We start from the raw sequence: 20,653 nt of genomic DNA, 5'->3' as shown, positions 1-20,653 counted from the left end.
GGGTTAGGGTTAGTGCTAATGGAGGGTTAGGGTTAGTGCTAATGGAGGGTTAGGGTTAGTGCTAATGGAGGGTTAGGGTTAGTGCTAATGGAGGGTTAGGGTTAGTGCTAATGGAGGGTTAGGGTTAGGGTTAGTGCTAATGGAGGGTTAGGGTTAGGGTTAGTGCTAATGGAGGGTTAGGGTTAGGGTTAGTGCTAATGGAGGGTTAGGGTTAGGGTTAGGGTTAGGGTTAGGGTTAGTGCTAATGGAGGGTTAGGGTTAGTGCTAATGGAGGCATAAATGTGCCCATTTGGGGATCTGATAGTATTTCTGATTGGCTTAACGGACTACCACTAATGACCTGTGGAGCTTCTCACAGTAATGTTTTCTCCAGCTCAAACAGCAAGTAAACAAAGTCTGTTTTTACATCCATTGAAAATTACAAACGTTCCTCAATGTATTTGAAAAATCTTTCCAGCTCTCTCCCTTTGGATAACCACTCGGCGTGAAAGGGAAACATGTCATGTTCTGGTCCAGTGGAAACATCAGAAAATAGGCTTCTGATCAGTGCTTAAATTGGACTGAAATAGGTTCTGGTTCTCGTTCTGGGTGCTGGTACTGTCTATATTTAGGTGCAGGAGCTCCACTATGCCTTTCAGCTGTAATTTCAGGACCTTTTGAAGCTTGTTCCATGCAGAGAACTAACTGGAAAACTTTTTTCCCTAGCTCTCTACGGGCCTAGGGCATAATCAACCAAACACATGAGCGCAGGTGTGTCCTCAAAGCTTCCTCTCTGTGGACACAGTAAATAATGAAGTGATCCCATCCACTTGACACCTCGGCGCCACTGCACCGGGGAGCAAACATCTAGTTAGAACGGAAACAGAGGGAGGGCGGGGTTAAGAGACGGGATAGGGCGGGGGTGAGAGACTGGATGGGGCGGGGTTAAGAGACTGGAGAGGGCGGGGTTAAGAGACTGGAGAGGGCGGGGTTAAGAGACGGGATAGGGCGGGGGTGAGAGACTGGATGGGGCGGGGTTAAGAGACTGGAGAGGGCGGGGTTAAGAGACTGGAGAGGGCGGGGTTAAGAGACTGGGAGAGGGCGGGGTTAAGAGACTGGGAGAGGGCGGGGTTAAGAGACTGGGAGAGGGCGGGGTTAAGAGACTGGGAGAGGGCGGGGTTAAGAGACAGTTTTTAGTCTTTGGTGTCCAGTTGGGGAACCCTGATACAGGGAATAGGGGGCCGTTGGGGACACAGTCAAGGTCTGGCTGGGTGACTGGTTGGCTGGGTGGGTGGCTGGCTGGGTGGGTGGCTGGTTGGCTGGGTGGGTGGCTGGCTGGGTGGGTGGCTGGCTGGGTGGGTGGCTGGCTGGGTGGGTGACTGGGTGGGTGGGTGGTTGGCTGGGTGGCTGGCTGGCTGGCTGGTTGGGTGGCTGGCTGGGTGGGTGGCTGGCTGGGTGGGTGGCTGGCTGGGTGGGTGACTGGTTGGTTGGCTGGCTGGTTGGTTGGTTGGTTGGCTGGGTGGCTGGCTGGCTGGTTGGTTGGCTGGCTGGCTGGCTGGCTGCAGAGTTTGAGTCTCTGTGACCTCTCCTCTCTCAGCGTTCCGCTGCTGCACATGCTAGTGTCGTCACCATACCAGTATTTTGACTTGTAGGTTTATTATCCCGATACTAGATACCAAAACAATACCACAAAAAAAGGCATATTAGCCGAATAAGCAGAATGGCACTTGATCCAGTCAAACGCCGCTGCTGCTCTATTCAGTCATTGGGCCTCTTTCCAGTTCAAGATCATTACATTAGAACATTTTTGTCATTTTTTAAAAACCAATTATATAATGATACAATCAACTTGACTTTGTTTTTACCAATCTAACATTGTAATCATTTATTTGAATGGTAAATCAAAATCTAGGTCTATTCACAATACAGGTGAATGCATATTATTCAATAGGAGTGTGTGCATGCATTGAGTTATTGATCTTATTTTAGCTGATTTCATTGGGCTACAGATGACAAACAATCCCTTCCATTTAGGACTTACAGTATTCTATTGGCAACTGCTAGGATAAAATACTTGATTGTACTGATCAACATTAGCATAGAAAAAGCCATCTCTTCTTTTGTAAATGTGTGCGCTGTCTCCTTAAGAATGAAGAGGAGAGGCTCTTCCTACTATAAAGGGGCTGGTTAGGGATGGACTCGGCAGGCCAGACAGCTGGAACAGGGAATGATGAAGAGGAGAGGCTCTTCCTACTATAAAGGGGCTGGTTAGGGATGGACTCGGCAGGCCAGACAGCTGGAACAGGGAATGATGAAGAGGAGAGGCTCTTCCTACTATAAAGGGGCTGGTTAGGGATGGACTCGGCAGGCCAGACAGCTGGAACAGGGAATGATGAAGAGGAGAGGCTCTTCCTACTATAAAGGGGCTGGTTAGGGATGGACTTGGCAGGCCAGACAGCTGGAACAGGGAATGATGAAGAGGAGAGGCTCTTCCTACTATAAAGGGGCTGGTTAGGGATGGACTCGGCAGGCCAGACAGCTGTAACAGTGAATGATGAAGAGGAGAGGCTCTTCCTACTATAAAGGGGCTGGTTAGGGATGGACTCGGCAGGCCAGACAGCTGTAACAGTGAATGATGAAGAGGAGAGGCTCTTCCTACTATAAAGGGGCTGGTTAGGGATGGACTCGGCAGGCCAGACAGCTGGAACAGGGAATGATGAAGAGGAGAGGCTCTTCCTACTATAAAGGGGCTGGTTAGGGATGGACTCGGCAGGCCAGACAGCTGGAACAGGCTGAGGCTCTTCCTACTATAAAGGGGCTGGTTAGGGATGGACTCGGCAGGCCAGACAGCTGGAACAGGGAATGATGAAGAGGAGAGGCTCTTCCTACTATAAAGGGGCTGGTTAGGGATGGACTCGGCATGCCAGACAGCTGTAACAGTGAATGATGAAGAGGAGAGGCTCTTCCTACTATAAAGGGGCTGGTTAGGGATGGACTCGGCAGGCCAGACAGCTGTAACAGTGAATGATGAAGAGGAGAGGCTCTTCCTACTATAAAGGGGCTGGTTAGGGATGGACTCGGCAGGCCAGACAGCTGGAACAGGGAATGATGAAGAGGAGAGGCTCTTCCTACTATAAAGGGGCTGGTTAGGGATGGACTCGGCATGCCAGACAGCTGTAACAGTGAATGATGAAGAGGAGAGGCTCTTCCTACTATAAAGGGGCTGGTTAGGGATGGACTCGGCATGCCAGACAGCTGTAACAGTGAATGATGAAGAGGAGAGGCTCTTCCTACTATAAAGGGGCTGGTTAGGGATGGACTCGGCAGGCCAGACAGCTGGAACAGGCTGAGGCTCTTCCTACTATAAAGGGCCTGGTTAGGGATGGACTCGGCAGGCCAGACAGCTGGAACAGTGAATGATGAAGAGGAGAGGCTCTTCCTACTATAAAGGGGCTGGTTAGGGATGGACTCGGCATGCCAGACAGCTGTAACAGTGAATGATGAAGAGGAGAGGCTCTTCCTACTATAAAGGGGCTGGTTAGGGATGGACTCGGCATGCCAGACAGCTGTAACAGGGAATGATGAAGAGGAGAGGCTCTTCCTACTATAAAGGGGCTGGTTAGGGATGGACTCGGCAGGCCAGACAGCTGTAACAGGGAATGATGAAGAGGAGAGGCTCTTCCTACTATAAAGGGGCTGGTTAGGGATGGACTCGGCATGCCAGACAGCTGTAACAGTGAATGATGAAGAGGAGAGGCTCTTCCTACTATAAAGGGGCTGGTTAGGGATGGACTCGGCAGGCCAGACAGCTGGAACAGGGAATGATGAAGAGGAGAGGCTCTTCCTACTATAAAGGGGCTGGTTAGGGATGGACTCGGCAGGCCAGACAGCTGTAACAGGGAATGATGAAGAGGAGAGGCTCTTCCTACTATAAAGGGGCTGGTTAGGGATGGACTCGGCAGGCCAGACAGCTGGAACAGTGAATGATGAAGAGGAGAGGCTCTTCCTACTATAAAAGGGCTGGTTAGGGATGGACTCGGCAGGCCAGACAGCTGTAACAGGGAATGATGAAGAGGAGAGGCTCTTCCTACTATAAAGGGGCTGGTTAGGGATGGACTCGGCATGCCAGACAGCTGTAACAGTGAATGATGAAGAGGAGAGGCTCTTCCTACTATAAAGGGGCTGGTTAGGGATGGACTCGGCAGGCCAGACAGCTGGAACAGGCTGAGGCTCTTCCTACTATAAAGGGGCTGGTTAGGGATGGACTCGGCAGGCCAGACAGCTGTAACAGTGAATGATGAAGAGGAGAGGCTCTTCCTACTATAAAGGGGCTGGTTAGGGATGGACTCGGCAGGCCAGACAGCTGTAACAGTGAATGATGAAGAGGAGAGGCTCTTCCTACTATAAAGGGGCTGGTTAGGGATGGACTCGGCAGGCCAGACAGCTGGAACAGGGAATGATGAAGAGGAGAGGCTCTTCCTACTATAAAGGGGCTGGTTAGGGATGGACTCGGCAGGCCAGACAGCTGGAACAGGGAATGATGAAGAGGAGAGGCTCTTCCTACTATAAAGGGGCTGGTTAGGGATGGACTCGGTTAGTACAATATTCAAATATCCAAACGGACGTTAATATTCAAATACTTGCGTGAGCATACATTTTTTAAGAAAATAATATCATAGGCCTATTTTAACAATGAAAAGGCTTTGTCTAAATTAAATGATCTATGTAACATTGCAACACACAAGGATATACTGACAACAAACTTTTGAATGTAGTTTTTCAGATGTGCGCCCCATAAAAATACATACCGCAGTAGCCTACACGGGTTTCACACGTTTGTTCTTATTGATGGGCCAATCAGTGGCTACTCTCTCTCTTTCTCCTTCCCCTGTAAAGCTCTCAGGCCCCTGCCAATCTCACTGCTGCAGGCAAGCGGCACTCAAGTCTCGCTGGCTGCATAGCAAGCTGCACCCAAGTCTCACTGCTGCAGGCAAGCGGCACCCAAGTCTCGCTGGCTGCATAGCAAGCTGCACCCAAGTCTCGCTGGCTGCATAGCAAGCTGCACCCAAGTCTCACTGCTGCAAGCAAGCGGCACCCAAGTCTCGCTGGCTGCATAGCAAGCTGCACCCAAGTCTCGCTGGCTGCATAGCAAGCTGCACCCAAGTCTCGCTGGCTGCATAGCAAGCTGCACCCAAGTCTCACTGCTGCAAGCAAGCGGCACCCAAGTCTCGCTGGCTGCATAGCAAGCTGCACCCAAGTCTCGCTGGCTGCATAGCAAGCTGCACCCAAGTCTCGCTGGTTCCAAGCTAGTTCCCAAGTCTTGCTGGTTCCAAGCTAGTTCCCAAGTCTCGCTGGTTCCACGCTAGTTCCCAAGTCTCGCTGGTTCCACGCTAGTTCCCAAGTCTCGCTGGTTCCAAGCTAGTTCCCAAGTCTCGCTGGTTCCAAGCTAGTTCCCAAGTCTCGCTGGTTCCAAGCTAGTTTCCAAGTCTCGCTGGTTCCAAGCTAGTTCCCAAGTCTCGCTGGTTCCAAGCTAGTTCCCAAGTCTCGCTGGTTCCAAACTAGTTCCCAAGTCTCGCTGGTTCCAAACTAGTTCCCAAGTCTCGCTGGTTCCAAGCTAGTTCCCAAGTCTCGCTGGCTGCATAGCAAGCTAGTTCCCAAGTCTCGCTGGCTGCATAGCAAACTAGTTCCCAAGTCTCGCTGGCTGCATAGCAAGCTGCACCCAAGTCTCACTGCTGCATAGCAAGCTAGTTCCCAAGTCTCACTGGCTGCATAGCAAGCTAGTTCCCAAGTCTCGCTGGCTGCATAGCAAGCTGCACCCAAGTCTCGCTGGCTGCATAGCAAGCTGCACCCAAGTCTCGCTGGCTGCATAGCAAGCTGCACCCAAGTCTCGCTGGCTGCATAGCAAGCTAGTTCCCAAGTCTCGCTGGCTGCATAGCAAGCTGCACCCAAGTCTCGCTGGCTGCATAGCAAGCTGCACCCAAGTCTCGCTGGCTGCATAGCAAGCGGCACCCAAGTCTCGCTGGTTCCAAGCTAGTTCCCAAGTCTCGCTGGTTCCAAACTAGTTCCCAAGTCTCGCTGGTTCCAAGCTAGTTCCCAAGTCTCGCTGGTTCCAAGCTAGTTCCCAAGTCTCGCTGGTTCCAAGCTAGTTCCCAAGTCTCGCTGGTTCCAAGCTAGTTCCCAAGTCTCGCTGGTTCCAAGCTAGTTCCCAAGTCTCGCTGGTTCCAAGCTAGTTCCCAAGTCTCGCTGGTTCCAAGCTAGTTCCCAAGTCTCGCTGGTTCCAAGCTAGTTCCCAAGTCTCGCTGGTTCCAAGCTAGTTCCCAAGTCTCGCTGGTTCCAAGCTAGTTTCCAAGTCTCGCTGGTTCCAAGCTAGTTCCCAAGTCTCGCTGGTTCCAAGCTAGTTCCCAAGTTTAAACAAAGTTTTATTTTGTTTACATGTATTTAGACTATCCGGATATCTGAAAAGGTTTCATGATGTTATTCGAATAGTGAAATTATTTCAAATGCCCATCCCTAGCGCTGATACAGACTTGATCCTCTCAAGAAGTACCGAACGTAACAAAAATTCTAGTACCGAACTGCTTTTTTAATCGAAAAAGTATGGAGGTTTTGGTATACTGTGCAAATCTCACACACACACACACACACACACACACACACCTCTCATCACTAAATCGCTACGCTGCCTCACCTCCCTCCATCCAACAACCACTTTCTTTAATCTGCTGTTTACATTTCAAATGCCAAAAAATACAGACCTGATATCACCTCTGTCTGGTCTATCTGGTCTGGTCTGTCTGGTCTGGGCTGTCTGGTCTGTCTGGTCTGGTCTGTCTGGTCTGTCTGGTCTGTCTGGTCTGTCTGGTCTGGTCTGTCTGGTCTGTCTGGTCTGTCTGGTCTGTCTGGTCTGTCTGGTCTGTCTGGTCTGGTCTGTCTGGTCTGTCTGGTCTGTCTGGTCTGGTCTGTCTGGTCTGTCTGGTCTGTCTGGTCTGTCTGGTCTGGGCTGTCTGGTCTGTCTGGTCTGTCTGGTCTGTCTGGTCTGTCTGGTCTGTCTGGTCTGTCTGGTCTGGTCTGTCTGGTCTGTCTGGTCTGGTCTGTCTGGTCTGTCTGGTCTGTCTGTCTGGTCTGTCTGGTCTGTCTGTCTGGTCTGTCTGGTCTGGTCTGTCTGGTCTGTCTGGTCTGTCTGGTCTGGTCTGTCTGGTCTATCTGGTCTGGTCTGTCTGGTCTGTCTGGTCTGTCTGGTCTGTCTGGTCTGTCTGGTCTGGTCTGTCTGGTCTGTCTGGTCTGGTCTGTCTGGTCTGGTCTGTCTGGTCTGTCTGGTCTGTCTGGTCTGGTCTGTCTGGTCTATCTGGTCTGGTCTGTCTGGTCTGTCTGGTCTGTCTGGTCTGTCTGGTCTGTCTGGTCTGGTCTGTCTGGTCTGTCTGGTCTGGTCTGTCTGGTCTGTCTGGTCTGGTCTGTCTGGTCTGTCTGGTCTGGTCTGTCTGGTCTGTCTGGTCTGTCTGGTCTGTCTGGTCTGGTCTGTCTGGTCTGTCTGGTCTGTCTGGTCTGTCTGGTCTGTCTGGTCTGGTCTGTCTGGTCTGTCTGGTCTGGTCTGGTCTGGTCTGTCTGGTCTGTCTGGTCTGTCTGGTCTGTCTGGTCTGGTCTGTCTGGTCTGTCTGGTCTGTCTGGTCTGTCTGGTCTGGTCTGTCTGGTCTGTCTGTCTGGTCTGTCTGGTCTGTCTGTCTGGTCTGTCTGGTCTGGTCTGTCTGGTCTGTCTGGTCTGTCTGGTCTGGTCTGTCTGGTCTATCTGGTCTGGTCTGTCTGGTCTGTCTGGTCTGTCTGGTCTGTCTGGTCTGGTCTGTCTGGTCTGTCTGGTCTGGTCTGTCTGGTCTGTCTGGTCTGGTCTGTCTGGTCTGTCTGGTCTGGTCTGTCTGGTCTGTCTGGTCTGGTCTGGTCTGGTCTGTCTGGTCTGGTCTGGTCTGGTCTGTCTGGTCTGTCTGGTCTGTCTGGTCTGGTCTGTCTGGTCTGTCTGGTCTGGTCTGTCTGGTCTGTCTGTCTGGTCTGTCTGGTCTGTCTGGTCTGTCTGGTCTGGTCTGTCTGGTCTGTCTGTCTGGTCTGTCTGGTCTGTCTGGTCTGGTCTGGTCTGGTCTGTCTGGTCTGTCTGGTCTGGTCTGTCTGGTCTGGTCTGTCTGTCTGGTCTGTCTGGTCTGTCTGGTCTGTCTGGTCTGTCTGGTCTGTCTGTCTGGTCTGTCTGGTCTGGTCTGTCTGGTCTGGTCTGGTCTGTCTGTCTGGTCTGTCTGGTCTGTCTGGTCTGTCTGTCTGTCTGGTCTGTCTGGTCTGGTCTGTCTGGTCTGTCTGGTCTGTCTGGTCTGGTCTGTCTGGTCTGGTCTGTCTGGTCTGTCTGGTCTGTCTGGTCTGGTCTGTCTGGTCTGTCTGGTCTGTCTGGTCTGTCTGGTCTGTCTGGTCTGGTCTGTCTGGTCTGTCTGTCTGGTCTGGTCTGTCTGGTCTGTCTGGTCTGTCTGGTCTGTCTGGTCTGGTCTGTCTGGTCTGTCTGGTCTGTCTGGTCTGTCTGGTCTGGTCTGTCTGGTCTATCTGGTCTGTCTGGTCTGTCTGGTCTGGTCTGTCTGGTCTGGTCTGTCTGGTCTGGTCTGTCTGGTCTGTCTGTCTGGTCTGTCTGGTCTGTCTGGTCTGGTCTGTCTGGTCTGTCTGGTCTGTCTGGTCTGGGCTGTCTGGTCTGTCTGTCTGGTCTATCTGGTCTGTCTGGTCTGGTCTGTCTGGTCTGTCTGGTCTGTCTGGTCTGGTCTGTCTGGTCTGTCTGGTCTGGTCTGTCTGGTCTGTCTGGTCTGGTCTGTCTGGTCTGGTCTGTCTGGTCTGTCTGGTCTGGTCTGTCTGGTCTGTCTGTCTGGTCTGTCTGGTCTGGTCTGTCTGGTCTGTCTGTCTGGTCTGTCTGGTCTGTCTGGTCTGTCTGGTCTGGTCTGGTCTGGTCTGGTCTGTCTGGGCTGTCTGGGCTGTCTGGTCTGTCTGGTCTGGTCTGTCTGGTCTGTCTGGTCTGTCTGGTCTGGTCTGTCTGGTCTGTCTGGTCTGGTCTGTCTGGTCTGTCTGGTCTGTCTGGTCTGGTCTGTCTGGTCTGTCTGGTCTGTCTGGTCTGGTCTGTCTGGTCTGGTCTGTCTGGTCTGGTCTGTCTGGTCTGTCTGGTCTGGTCTGTCTGGTCTGTCTGGTCTGTCTAGTCTGTCTGTCTGGTCTGGTCTGTCTGGTCTGGTCTGTCTGGTCTGTCTGGTCTGGTCTGTCTGGTCTGGTCTGTCTGGTCTGGTCTGTCTGGTCTGGTCTGTCTGGTCTGTCTGGTCTGTCTAGTCTGTCTGTCTGGTCTGGTCTGTCTGGTCTGGTCTGTCTGGTCTGGTCTGTCTGGTCTGGTCTGTCTGGTCTGTCTGGTCTGGTCTGTCTGTCTGGTCTGGTCTGTCTGGTCTGGTCTGGTCTGTCTGGTCTGTCTGGTCTGTCTGGTCTGTCTGGTCTGGTCTGGTCTGTCTGGTCTGTCTGGTCTGGTCTGTCTGGTCTGTCTGGTCTGTCTGGTCTGGTCTGTCTGGTCTGTCTGGTCTGGTCTGTCTGGTCTGGTCTGTCTGGTCTGTCTGGTCTGGTCTGTCTGGTCTGTCTGGTCTGTCTGGTCTGGTCTGTCTGGTCTGTCTGGTCTGTCTGGTCTGGTCTGTCTGGTCTGTCTGGTCTGGTCTGGTCTGTCTGGTCTGGTCTGTCTGGTCTGTCTGGTCTGGTCTGTCTGGTCTGTCTGGTCTGTCTGGTCTGGTCTGTCTGGTCTGGTCTGTCTGGTCTGGTCTGTCTGGTCTGGTCTGTCTGGTCTGTCTGGTCTGGTCTGTCTGGTCTGTCTGGTCTGTCTGGTCTGGTCTGTCTGGTCTGTCTGGTCTGTCTGGTCTGGTCTGGTCTGTCTGGTCTGGTCTGTCTGGTCTGTCTGGTCTGTCTGGTCTGTCTGGTCTGGTCTGTCTGGTCTGGTCTGTCTGGTCTGGTCTGTCTGGTCGGTCTGGTCTGGTCTGTCTGGTCTGGTCTGTCTGGTCGGTCTGGTCTGGTCTGTCTGGTCTGGTCTGTCTGGTCTGGTCTGTCTGGTCTGTCTGGTCTGGTCTGTCTGGTCTGTCTGGTCTGGTCTGGTCTGTCTGGTCTGGTCTGTCTGGTCTGGTCTGTCTGGTCTGGTCTGGTCTGTCTGGTCTGTCTGGTCTGGTCTGTCTGGTCTGGTCTGTCTGGTCTGTCTGTCTGGTCTGTCTGGTCTGTCTAGTCTGTCTGTCTGGTCTGTCCGCCAGCCATTATAGTGGAGGGGACCGAGGGACCAGTGTTTCTGCTGCAGTCATTTCACTGTGGCGCTGCACCACGGCAAAATTATTTCTGCCACCCCCCAAAAAAACATGAACATTCAAAACTATTTCTGCCGAGGCTCACTTTGATGATGCTAGAACAGTCTATTTCCGTTTCCTCTGCAAACAAAATGAGTAATGAATAGAAACACCTGACAACCCCATAGTACACTGAAGACAAATATAGACTGGCAAGTTGTCTAAAACGACAGAGGTGGCTTATGGCTGGTAAAGGAGGTATTTCACCTCACAGATACTGGACTTTATCAATGTTTCATTTGTTTTCAAATTCTTTGTGGGTCTGTGTGATCTGTGGGGAAAATGTATCTTTAATAAGGTCATACATTTGGCAGGAGGTTAGGAAGTGCTGATCAGTGTCAACCTCATTTTGTGGGCAGTGGGCACAGTGGCCTCTCTCAATAGCAAGGCTATGCTCACTGAGTCTGTACATAGTCTTAATTAAAGGATTTTCTTTTCTGCCACTGTGTTCTCTCTGTTTAGGGCATTCCAATTTTCTGTGTTTTTGTAAATTATTTTTTGTCAGGAAGAGCCCTAATTCATTCCATTGTGTCAATAGTTATCTTTTTGCTTTCTCATAATTTGGTTGGGTCTAATTGTGCTGCTGTTCTGGGGCTCTGTTTGTGTACAGAGCCCCAGGACCAGCTGGCTGGAATGTGTGGGCATCGCTTCCTTTTAAGTGGTTGTAGAATTTAACAGCTCTTTTCTGGATTTTGATAATTAGTGGGTATAGGCCTAATTCTGCTCTGCATGCATTGTTTGGGGTTTTGCGTTGTACAGAAAGTACATTTTTGCAGAATTCTTCATGCATAGTTTCAATTCCCATTTTGTGAATTATTGGTTGGTGAGTGGACCCCAGACCTCACAATCATGGGTTCTATAACAGATTTTTTTTAAATTATTTTTTTATTTAAACTTTATTTAACTAGGCAAGTCAGTTAAGAACAAATTCTTATTTACAATGACTGCCTACACCGGCCAAACCCGGATGACGCTGGGCCAATTGTGCGCTGCCCAATCACGGCCGGTTGTGATACAGCCTGGAATCAAACCAGGGGGTCTGTAGTGACGCCTTAAGCACTGAGATGCAGAGCCTTAGACCGCTGTGCCACTCGGGAGCCCAATGATTGATCCTAATGATTAGCCAGATCCTAATTGGGATGTTGAGTTTTATGTTCCTTTTGATGGCATAGAAGGCCTTGTCTCTTAGATCATTCAGCCTTGTTGAAGTTACCTGGTGTTGATGTTTAATGCAGAGGTAGATATAGTATATAGACCACTGGATCCACTTCTTCTTGTTTTTAGCTGATAGCTGCATTTGGGAATCATCACTCTGCTTCCACTGGGCATTCCACTGATTTCAAAACTCGGTCAACTTCTTCCGTGACAACAACACTGTTGATCGCCATTTCATCTGATGGAAGTGATGGGGGAAGACTCTACAATGTCTGGTTCGGTGAAAAATGATTTTACCTAAAATAAGTGATTTCCACATCGGCTGAATCATTTTCAGAGTCAGCAGGATCGTCCTCCAGGAAGTAGTCCATCACAACTTTTTCCCACTGATCTTTGTTGATAGTGCTACTAACTTCCGGGCAGCAATGCAACACTTTTTCAGTTCTTCATGATATCTTTTTAAAAAAATCTGTTTTAGAAAGGATTACCTACACATACTGAGCAGCTCATGGTATAGACGGAAGCTACATGGCAGACCAATCCCAACTCATCTCTTGGCAATCATGGCTAGCGGGAAGGTTCCTTTATTTTTCCTTGGCTAAACCAACTAGGCTCATCATTTTATTTATTTATTCGTATTTATAAAGTTTGTTATTAAGGCACATGAAAGTTAATATGTTCCAGAAGGCATTTCTGCCTAAAAACACATTTTGATAATAAAAACAATGTTCAAATACCTCTCCTGTGAAGTAGTGACGTGAGACATACACCTAGCTTCCTGAAACCGGTCAAATATACTGGTCAGGTTTTCTACTGCCAAGTTTACGCCGTCACTATTAGAGTGAAACGTTTTGTCCAGGAAGTTGTCTAAAAGGGATTGAATTTGTTGTTGCCTAGTTGTTTTTGGTAGGTTTCAACACTACTTTCCTTCCATCTGTAGCATTTCTTAATATTATTCAGTTCCTTTGGCTTTGATGCCTCATGATTGAGGATTGCTCTGTTCAAGTAGACTGTGATTTTGCTGTGATCTGATAGGGGTGTCAGTGGGCTGACTGTGAACGCTCTGAGAGACTCTGGGTTGAGGTCAGTGATAAAGTAGTCTACAGTACTACTGCCAAGGGATGAGCTATAGGTGTACCTACCATAGGAGTCCCCTCGAAGCCTAACATTGTCTAAGTACAGACCCAGCGTGCGACAGAGCTGCAGGAGTTGTGACCCGTTTTTGTTAGTAGTTTTGTCATAGTTGTGTCTAGGGGGCATATTGGGGGGTGGGGGGGGGGGGCACTGTCTCCTCCAGGTAGGTGTTTGTCCCCCTGTGTGCTGAGGGTGTCAGGTTCTTGTCCAGTTCTGGCATTTAGGTCATCACAGACTAGTACATGTCCCTGGGTCTGGAAAGTATTGATTTCCCCCTCCAGGATGGAGAAACTGTCTTCATTAAAGTATGGGGATTCTAGTGGGGGGATATAGGTAGCACACAGGAGGACGTTTTTTTCTCTGTTGAGATCATTTCCTTGTTAACTTCTAGCCAAATGTAAAATGTTCCTGTATTGATTAATTGAATAGAGTGAGTTAGGTCTGCTCTATACCAAATGAGCATACCCCCTGAGTCCCTTCCCTGTTTCACACCTGGTAGTTTGGTGGATGGGACTACCAGCTCTCTGTAACCTAGAGGGCAACCAGTGGGTCCGTCTCCTCTATACCATGTTTCTTGTAGGATGACAATGTCTGTTTTTCCGATTTCTTTGGTGAAGTCCAGGTACCTGCTCTTTAGGCCAAAGGCAGATGACCTCAGGCCTTGGATACTCCAAAATGAGATAGTGAAGGCCTTGGATACTCCAAGATGAGACAGTGAAGGCCTTGGATATTCCAGGATGAGATAGTGAAGGCCTTGTGCTCCATAGTGTCCAGTATTGTTTTCGTGTGGTTTAGGTTCGGACCATTAGGTGTGAGCAGAGCATGCTGAGCATCTGAGACGGTTGGTTTGGGAGGGTGTTAACTGGTTGTGGTGGGAGGGTGTTAACTGGTTGTGGTGGGAGGGTGTTAACTGGTTGTGGTGGGAGGGTGTTAACTGGTTGTGGTGGGAGGGTGTTAACTGGTTGTGGTGGGAGGGTGTTAACTGGTTGTGGTGGAAGGGTGTTAACTGGTTGTGGTGGGAGGGTGTTAACTGGTTGTGGTGGAAGGGTGTTAACTGGTTGTGGTGGGAGGGTGTTAACAGTTTTTAAAATTTTATTTCACCTTTATTTAACCAGGTAAGCCAGTTGAGAACAAGTTCTCATTTACAACTGCGACCTGGCCAAGATAAAGCAAAGCAGTGCGATAAAAACAGCAACACAGAGTTACATATGGGGTAAAACAAAACATACAGTCAATAACACAATAGAAAATATATATACAGTGTGTGCAAATGTAGTAAGTTATGGAGGTAAGGCAATAAATAGGCCATAGTGCAAAATAATTACAATTAGTATTAACACTGGAATGATAGATGTGCAAGAGATTATGTGCAAATAGAGATACTGGGGTGCAAATGAGCAAAATAAATAACAATATGGGGATGAGGTAGTTGGGTGGGCTAATTTCAGATGGGCTGTGTACAGGTGCAGTGATCGGTAAGCAGCTCTGACAACTGATGCTTAAAGTTAGTGAGGGAGATAAGAGTCTCCAGCTTCAGAGATTTTTGCAATTCGTTCCAGTCATTGGCAGCAGAGAACTGGAAGGAATGGCGGCCAAAGGAGGTGTTGGCTTTGGGGATGACCAGTGAGATATACCTGCTGGAGCGCAGACTATGGGTGGGTGCTGCTATGGTGACCAATGAGCTAAGATAAGTTGGGGATTTGTGGTGGGAGGGTGTAAAGAGAATTTCTATCTCTAATTCAACCTAAGCTTGAATCATTACCAGAGGTTGTAAGGCTCTGGTTTTAATCATAAATGATTCAAGGTCCACAACCAGCAAGAATGATCTGTATGTTTATTCATGGGAGCTCTGGCGCCAAAACCCATACCCTCCTGTTTTATACCTCTTGACACACAAAGGCACTTTGCTCCGCCCAACTTTAGGAGGCTTTCTTAAACAGTTTCCACCTTCTCCTTCACCCTGGAATGTTTAGTCCCGCCCCCCTCTGTTAGTGGGTTGATAATTGTAACACAGTTTACACATTTATACTGTATTTGGGGTGAAATCCTTTAGTCGTTGGTTTGGGGGGGGGGGGGGGGGGGGGTGTTAACTGGTTGGTTTGGGAGGGTGTTAACTGGTTGGTTTGGGAGGGTGTTAACTGGTTGGTTTGGGAGGCCTTACCTCCATAACTTACTACATTTGCACACACTGTATATATATTTTCTGTTGTATTTTTTGACTTTATGTTTTTTACCCCATATGTAACTCTGTGTTGTTTTTATTGCACTGCTTTGCTTTATCTTGGCCAGGTCGCAGTTGTAAATGAGAACTTGTTCTCAACTGGCTTACCTGGTTAAATAAAGGTGAAATAAATACAAAAATAAAAAGCCCTATGGGGATATAGTGCACTACTTTAGACCAGAGCCCTATGGGTTATAGTGCACTACTTTAGACCAGAGCCCTATGGGTTATAGTGCACTACTTTAGACCAGAGCCCTATGGGGTTATAGTGCACTACTTTAGACCAGCGCCCTATGGGTTATAGTGCACTACTTTAGACCAGAGCCCTATGGGTTATAGTGCACTACTTTAGACCAGAGCCCTATGGGGATATAGTGCACTACTTTAGACCAGAGCCCTATGGGGTTATAGTGCACTACTTTAGACCAGCGCCCTATGGGTTATAGTGCACTACTTTAGACCAGAGCCCTATGAGTTATAGTGCACTACTTTAGACCAGAGCCCTATGGGTTATAGTGCACTACTTTAGACCAGAGCCCTATGGGTTATAGTGCACTACTTTAGACCAGAGCCCTATGAGTTATAGTGCACTACTTTAGACCAGAGACCTATGGGTTATAGTGCACTACTTTAGACCAGAACCCTATGGGTTATAGTGCACTACTTTAGACCAGAGCCCTATGGGGATATAGTGCACTACTTTAGACCAGAGCCCTATGGGTTATAGTGCACTACTTTAGACCAGAGCCCTATGGGGATATAGTGCACTACTTTAGACCAGAGCCCTATGGGGTTATAGTGCACTACTTTAGACCAGAGCCCTATGGGTTATAGTGCACTACTTTAGACCAGAGCCCTATGGGGATATAGTGCACTACTTTAGACCAGAGCCCTATGGGTTATAGTACACTACTTTAGACCAGAGCCCTATGGGTTATAGTACACTACTTTAGACCAGAGCCCTATGGGTTATAGTGCACTACTTTAGACCAGAGCCCTATGAGGCTCTAAAAGTAGTGCACTATGTAGGGAGCAATGGTTTCTGTGTGAGGTAGACTAGGTGTGGTCTGACCAGAGCCCTATCTGGTGTCCGTGTGAGGTAGACTAGGTGTGGTCTGACCAGAGCCCTATCTGGTGTCTGTGTGAGGTAGACTAGGTGTGGTCTGACGGAGCCCCGTCTGGTGTCTGTGTGAGGTAGACTAGGTGTGGTCTGACCAGAGCCCTATCTGGTGTCTGGTGTCCGTGTGAGGTAGACTAGGTGTGGTCTGACCAGAGCCCTGTCTGGTGTCTGTGTGAGGTAGACTAGGTGTGGTCTGACCAGAGACCTATCTGGTGTCCGTGTGAGGTAGACTAGGTGTGGTCTGACCAGAGCCCTATCTGGTGTCTGTGTGAGGTAGACTAGGTGTGGTCTGACCAGAGCCCTATCTGGTGTCTGTGTGAGGTAGACTAGGTGTGGTCTGACCAGAGCCCTGTCTGGTGTCTGTGTGAGGTAGACTAGGTGTGGTCTGACCAGAGCCCTATCTGGTGTCTGTGTGAGGTAGACTAGGTGTGGTCTGACCAGAGCCCTATCTGACTACTAGCTTGGCAGTAGGCTAGTAGTTAGCATTAGAAACAGCTTGGCAGTAGGCTAGTAGTTAGCATTAGAAACAGCTTGGCAGTAGGCTAGTAGTTAGCATTAGAAACAGCTTGGCAGTAGGCTAGTAGTTAGCATTAGAAACAGCTTGGCAGTAGGCTAGTAGTTAGCATTAGAAATAGCTTGGCAGTAGGCTAGTAGTTAGCATTAGAAATAGCTTGGCAGTAGGCTAGTAGTTAGCATTAGAAACAGCTTGGCAGTAGGCTAGTAGTTAGCATTAGAAACAGCTTGGCAGTAGGCTAGTAGTTAGCATTAGAAACAGCTTGGCAGTAGGCTAGTAGTTAGCATTAGAAACAGCTTGGCAGTAGGCTAGTAGTTAGCATTAGAAACAGCTTGGCAGTAGGCTAGTAGTTAGCATTAGAAATAGCTTGGCAGTAGGCTAGTAGTTAGCATTAGAAACAGCTTGGCAGTAGGCTAGTAGTTAGCATTAGAAACAACTTGGCTGTAGGCTAGTAGTTAGCATTAGAAACAGCTAGGCAGTAGGCTAGTAGTTAGCATTAGAAACAGCTTGGCAGTAGGCTAGTAGTTAGCATTAGAAACAGCTAGGCAGTAGGCTAGTAGTTAGCATTAGAAACAGCTTGGCAGTAGGCTAGTAGTTAGCATTAGAAACAGCTTGGCAGTAGGCTAGTAGTTAGCATTAGAAACAGCTTGGCAGTAGGCTAGTAGTTAGCATTAGAAACAGCTTGGCCGTAGGCTAGTAGTTAGCATTAGAAACAGCTAGGCAGTAGGCTAGTAGTTAGCATTAGAAACAGCTTGGCAGTAGGCTAGTAGTTAGCATTAGAAACAGCTTGGCAGTAGGCTAGTAGTTAGCATTAGAAACAGCTTGGCAGTAGGCTAGTAGTTAGCATTAGAAACAGCTTGGCAGTAGGCTAGTAGTTAGCATTAGAAACAGCTTGGCAGTAGGCTAGTAGTTAGCATTAGAAACAGCTAGGCCGTAGGCTAGTAGTTAGCATTAGAAACAGCTTGGCAGTAGGCTAGTAGTTAGCATTAGAAACAGCTTGGCAGTAGGCTAGTAGTTAGCATTAGAAACAGCTTGGCAGTAGGCTAGTAGTTGGCATTAGAAACAGCTTGGCAGTAGGATAGTAGTTAGCATTAGAAACAGCTTGGCAGTAGGCTAGTAGTTAGCATTAGAAACAGCTTGGCAGTAGGCTAGTAGTTAGCATTAGAAACAGCTTGGCAGTAGGCTAGTAGTTAGCATTAGAAACAGCTTGGCTGTAGGCTAGTAGTTAGCATTAGAAACAGCTTGGCAGTAGGCTAGTAGTTAGCATTAGAAACAGCTAGGCCGTAGGCTAGTAGTTAGCATTAGAAACAGCTTGGCAGTAGGCTAGTAGTTAGCATTAGAAACAGCTTGGCAGTAGGCTAGTAGTTAGCATTAGAAACAGCTTGGCAGTAGGCTAGTAGTTAGCATTAGAAACAGCTTGGCTGTAGGCTAGTAGTTAGCATTAGAAACAGCTTGGCAGTAGGCTAGTAGTTAGCATTAGAAACAGCTAGGCCGTAGGCTAGTAGTTAGCATTAGAAACAGCTTGGCAGTAGGCTAGTAGTTAGCATTAGAAACAGCTTGGCAGTAGGCTAGTAGTTAGCATTAGAAACAGCTAGGCAGTAGGCTAGTAGTTAGCATTAGAAACAGCTTGGCAGTAGGCTAGTAGTTAGCATTAGAAACAGCTTGGCAGTAGGCTAGTAGTTAGCATTAGAAACAGCTTGGCAGTAGGCTAGTAGTTAGCATTAGAACAGCTTGGCCGTAGGCTAGTAGTTAGCATTAGAAACAGCTTGGCAGTAGGCTAGTAGTTAGCATTAGAAACAGCTTGGCAGTAGGCTAGTAGTTAGCATTAGAAACAGCTTGGCAGTAGGCTAGTAGTTAGCATTAGAAACAGCTTGGCAGTAGGCTAGTAGTTAGCATTAGAAACAGCTAGGCAGTAGGCTAGTAGTTAGCATTAGAAACAGCTTGGCAGTAGGCTAGTAGTTAGCATTAGAAACAGCTTGGCAGTAGGCTAGTAGTTAGCATTAGAAACAGCTTGGCAGTAGGCTAGTAGTTAGCATTAGAAACAGCTTGGCAGTAGGCTAGTAGTTAGCATTAGAAACAGCTTGGCAGTAGGCTAGTAGTTAGCATTAGAAACAGCTTGGCAGTAGGCTAGTAGTTAGCATTAGAAACAGCTTGGCAGTAGGCTAGTAGTTAGCATTAGAAACAGCTTGGCAGTAGGCTAGTAGTTAGCATTAGAAACAGCTTGGCAGTAGGCTAGTAGTTAGCATTAGAAACAGCTTGGCAGTAGGCTAGTAGTTAGCATTAGAAACAGCTTGGCAGTAGGCTAGTAGTTAGCATTAGAAACAGCTTGGCAGTAGGCTAGTAGTTAGCATTAGAAACAGCTTGGCAGTAGGCTAGTAGTTAGCATTAGAAACAGCTTGGCAGTAGGCTAGTAGTTAGCATTAGAAACAGCTTGGCAGTAGGCTAGTAGTTAGCATTAGAAACAGCTTGGCAGTAGGCTAGTAGTTAGCATTAGAAACAGCTTGGCAGTAGGCTAGTAGTTAGCATTAGAAACAGCTTGGCAGTAGGCTAGTAGTTAGCATTAGAAACAGCTTGGCAGTAGGCTAGTAGTTAGCATTAGAAACAGCTTGGCAGTAGGCTAGTAGTTAGCATTAGAAACAGCTTGGCAGTAGGCTAGTAGTTAGCATAGAAACAGCTTGGCAGTAGGCTAGTAGTAGCATTAGAAACAGCTTGGCAGTAGGCTAGTAGTTAGCATTAGAAACAGCTTGGCAGTAGGCTAGTAGTTAGCATTAGAAACAGCTTGGCAGTAGGCTAGTAGTTAGCATTAGAACAGCTTGGCAGTAGGCTAGTAGTTAGCATTAGAAACAGCTTGGCAGTAGGCTAGTAGTTAGCATTAGAAACAGCTTGGCAGTAGGCTAGTAGTTAGCATTAGAAACAGCTTGGCAGTAGGCTAGTAGTTAGCATTAGAAACAGCTTGGCAGTAGGCTAGTAGTTAGCATTAGAAACAGCTTGGCAGTAGGCTAGTAGTTAGCATTAGAAACAGCTTGGCAGTAGGCTAGTAGTTAGCATTAGAAACAGCTTGGCAGTAGGCTAGTAGTTAGCATTAGAAACAGCTTGGCAGTAGGCTAGTAGTTAGCATTAGAAACAGCTTGGCAGTAGGCTAGTAGTTAGCATTAGAAACAGCTTGGCAGTAGGCTAGTAGTTAGCATTAGAAACAGCTTGGCAGTAGGCTAGTAGTTAGCATTAGAAACAGCTTGGCAGTAGGCTAGTAGTTAGCATTAGAAACAGCTTGGCAGTAGGCTAGTAGTTAGCATTAGAAACAGCTTGGCAGTAGGCTAGTAGTTAGCATTAGAAACAGCTTGGCAGTAGGCTAGTAGTTAGCATTAGAAACAGCTTGGCAGTAGGCTAGTAGTTAGCATTAGAAACAGCTTGGCAGTAGGCTAGTAGTTAGCATTAGAAACAGCTTGGCAGTAGGCTAGTAGTTAGCATTAGAAACAGCTTGGCAGTAGGCTAGTAGTTAGCATTAGAAACAGCTTGGCAGTAGGCTAGTAGTTAGCATTAGAAACAGCTTGGCAGTAGGCTAGTAGTTAGCATTAGAAACAGCTTGGCAGTAGGCTAGTAGTTAGCATTAGAAACAGCTTGGCAGTAGGCTAGTAGTTAGCATTAGAAACAGCTTGGCAGTAGGCTAGTAGTTAGCATTAGAAACAGCTTGGCAGTAGGCTAGTAGTTAGCATTAGAAACAGCTTGGCAGTAGGCTAGTAGTTAGCATTAGAAACAGCTTGGCAGTAGGCTAGTAGTTAGCATTAGAAACAGCTTGGCAGTAGGCTAGTAGTTAGCATTAGAAACAGCTTGGCAGTAGGCTAGTAGTTAGCATTAGAAACAGCTTGGCAGTAGGCTAGTAGTTAGCATTAGAAACAGCTTGGCAGTAGGCTAGTAGTTAGCATTAGAAACAGCTTGGCAGTAGGCTAGTAGTTAGCATTAGAAACAGCTTGGCAGTAGGCTAGTAGTTAGCATTAGAAACAGCTTGGCAGTAGGCTAGTAGTTATCAGCATTAGAAACAGCTTGGCAGTAGGCTAGTAGTTAGCATTAGAAACAGCTTGGCAGTAGGCTAGTAGTTAGCCATTAGAAACAGCTTGGCAGTAGGCTAGTAGTTAGCATTAGAAACAGCTTGGCAGTAGGCTAGTAGT

This window comes from Coregonus lavaretus (genome assembly GCF_964263955.1).
Source record: "Coregonus lavaretus genome assembly, contig: HAP1_SCAFFOLD_2631, whole genome shotgun sequence".
Taxonomy (NCBI): domain Eukaryota; kingdom Metazoa; phylum Chordata; class Actinopteri; order Salmoniformes; family Salmonidae; genus Coregonus; species Coregonus lavaretus.
Note: the sequence above shows the minus strand (reverse complement) of the source record.